The 3,264-nt window shown below is 31.4% G+C and overlaps 1 long non-coding RNA gene across 1 annotated transcript; it reads right to left on the bottom strand.

Moving 5' to 3' along the window:
- Window positions 1-54: 54 nt before the first annotated feature.
- Window positions 55-935, bottom strand: LOC124894560. Its single transcript, XR_007051253.1, has 2 exons — window positions 274-935; window positions 55-133 (listed from the first exon to the last, which is right to left on the bottom strand). It is a non-coding gene; the product is annotated as an uncharacterized LOC124894560 (long non-coding RNA).
- Between the last annotated feature and the right edge of the window lie 2,329 nt (window positions 936-3,264).

Genomic DNA, 3,264 nt, shown 5'->3' with positions numbered 1-3,264 from the left:
CACGATAACCATGCCAGCTGATTCCAACATATCACCCAATTCACAATTGTCTTCAACAAATTCATTACTTTTCTCAACCAATTGCTCAATAACTGAGGAAGACGCTTCTTGGAACATACAACACACCAGATATCTGTAAATACTCAAAATTGCTTTTCTTTTTTTAAACCCCAATTCAGCATAACAATTGACCCAAAAAAAAAAAAGAACACTTTGACACATACCCAAATGACCAAATTGCTGCTAGTAATGATATAAGAAGGAAAAGAGTACCTTTCTGAAAGTTCAATTTGTTCCCAAGTCGGAGAAGATGCACCTTCCATAGCTGATTTGGTACGAGAAAAAACAAATTACTACTCTTCTTCCTCTCACTGCAAAATACTTTTTTTTTCTCCTTATATAGGAGTGTCAATTCACTGAAAAATTAGTGCAGGTAAGTAATTATTGTATAAATTTATACTATATGCTTCCCCTCAGGTAAAATTTTGTCTACGATATTGAATGTATGGAACACACTTCCATTTTCGAATTAACCAACTCAAGCTTGCTTAGTACTTTCATCAAACAATTCACTTGCAATCTTAATACGTAGAATTAAATTGATGGAAAAATAAAAATCACGTAAATTTATCATCGTTAAAATTCTACCAGACTAAATTTATGACCTAAGTATAGACAGATAAGCCGTAGCAGTCAGCAAAATTCATCAACCAAATTAAAATAATAAAGTACAAATTGAAAACTAATCACGATACCATCAATTGAGTGTTCTGCAGGGATAATTAGAAATTAAATATTTTGCCATACAACTTTTTTCCTTTTTTTTCAAAAAATTATTTCAATTTAGTGGAAAAAAAAAAAAAGAGAAAATACGTTGTATTTGGCCATAAATTTTCCAACTCCAAATCCGGAAAATTATTTAGAAAAGTAAAAACGAGTCTTGTTTACACTTTATTCGCTCATACTGCTCTCATAAAATTTAAAAAATAACTTTAATTTATATTCATGGTCAAATACAACTCCAACTCAACTTTCAACACTAACTTCAAAAAAAAAAAAAAAAAAAGTAGTAATTTGCATGGTCAAGCAAAGCCTAGTTATCCGGCGATAACTCTTTTCTAACCAAATGACTCCTAAGAGAGTTATTTGGCAGAGTATATAAAAACAATATTGAATAGAACATAGTAATAACTATGTTGATATTGTTTACACGTTTGATTTGATATGTTCAAAGTAATATAAAAGATATTATTTTTATAAAATCATATTTATTTTCAAAAATGCATTTTCAAAGTTACTTTTTCAAACTTACTATTAAAGTTTGATTTTAAAAAAAAGCTGTAAAAATTAAAGACAAACAATAAAATTTAAATATTTAATTATTTTTAAATTCAAAATAAACTTTACTAAACATAATTAATGAACAATGAGCATATTAATTTGACCGATTTAATTAGTGAATGCATGATGATTAGGTGAGAATATAATGATTAGGTGTTATCTAAATCTATAAAGCTGGACAATTAAATCTATTTAGGTAATTACAATGTATAGTGAGATTAGCTTTAAAGTTAATATGTATAAACAATCAATACATTAGAAAATTAATAAGATGATAACTAATTAATCAATACTCAATACACTACAATAAATAACATAGTGAGTAGTACAAGCTTGTAAAATGTAAAAATTGAAATCAATATTTAATAGCCCACAGTTTTGGGCGTGTGTTTTCGTCTATGATTTATAATACAACATCAATTTAGATAGTGCTAGCACCCATAACGTAGCGTAATAAAATTCCAATGATGGAGTATAACAATTGTATACATATGACATCAACTTAGATTATTGTGCTAGATTTTCGACATGATGCATGTCATCACTCTTTAATTAGTTGATTAACAATAACAAAGACCGGCTAAATTAAATTGGCTTTACTTAGTTGAAAATTTTCACTCAGCAACACAGCACGCATAAGTTCTTTGACATGAATCCAAATTAATCGAACTGCATAAGCGGTGGAAACTTTTGTAGATTTTACTTTTGAATTTGTAGACCAACCTTTGTCTCCATCTCAGGTATATAAATATTTGTCATTATCACATTTTTGGTACATATTTGAGTTCACTTTTTGTATTTTCACTAAAAAAACACCAATACAATATAATTGACAGAGTAATTTTGCACCTGTTGAAGAGATTGGTGAAGCTGTGAGAGTCACTGAAATTCATGGGGAAATTCCAGATGATTTTTCAGAGGGTGTTTACATAAGAAATGGTACGTACGTAACTGTTTGAAAGTATTATAACACTATCAGATCATCTAGAAGAATGATGATCTAGCTAATTATTACGAGCATGTGACTCGTAATAAGCGAAACAACTAACTAGTTACCCGAAAAATAACATACGTCTTTATATAAGTTACGAGCATCCGACTGGTATGTCATGATCAACTATATATTTTTGAAGAGTTCAAACAACATACGTCTGAATACTATACACGTATCCTTATTGTCTTGCAGTTGAGATTTGTTGTATTTCACAAATATCTAAGCAATACAAATATATTTTGAGCAATGGAAAGAAGTACTATTCAATTGCTGAAAATCATATGGCTCAACAGATAAACACACAAACACTTGAAACTTTGGGTAATTGAACTGTCGATGGAGCTTGGAATCAATCATTCACAGCCCATCCAAAGGTAAATGGTTTATAAATATAACTCAGTTTGTCATGTTTCTCGTATTTTTATCAAACTCTAAAAGTATGCTACTTTAGAAGAATTCGACATGCACATATCCACACACGTGAAAATTTGTGTTTATGTTCTTTTTAGTGACAATTCCAAAGCTATAAAGCTTGGCAATCCTCTTCCCTTTGAGCTAGGAGCTAGCTGTTGGGGAATGAGTTAGGCTCAAGACCTAAGTTTAACCTGGTATCGGACCCATCTCACCCAATGTTGGGCCCCCAAATTAAAATTGCCCACGCACCTCATGTCCAGACCTAGGCGTGAGGTGGGGGAATGAGTTGGCAATCCTCCTCCCTTTGAGCTATCTTTTGGGGGTGTGAGTTAAGCCCAAGCCCCAAAGCCTAATTGTACACTATTTCTTCAATATGGTATCATATCCTAGCTGTAGGAATAAATTAATGGTGGTCAGCTGTGTATGTTCATGAGATTGTTATGTCTTCATTTCTGGTCTGGTAGCTGGTCATATTAGCCATGCTTTTACAGGTTCTTTCTCTGTGCAAGGACTCT

The sequence above is a fragment of the Capsicum annuum genome, unplaced genomic scaffold (genome assembly GCF_002878395.1).
Source record: "Capsicum annuum cultivar UCD-10X-F1 unplaced genomic scaffold, UCD10Xv1.1 ctg75326, whole genome shotgun sequence".
NCBI lineage: Eukaryota > Viridiplantae > Streptophyta > Magnoliopsida > Solanales > Solanaceae > Capsicum > Capsicum annuum.
The sequence above is the reverse complement of the archived record's forward strand: the minus strand, read 5'-3'. Positions and strand labels throughout refer to the sequence as shown.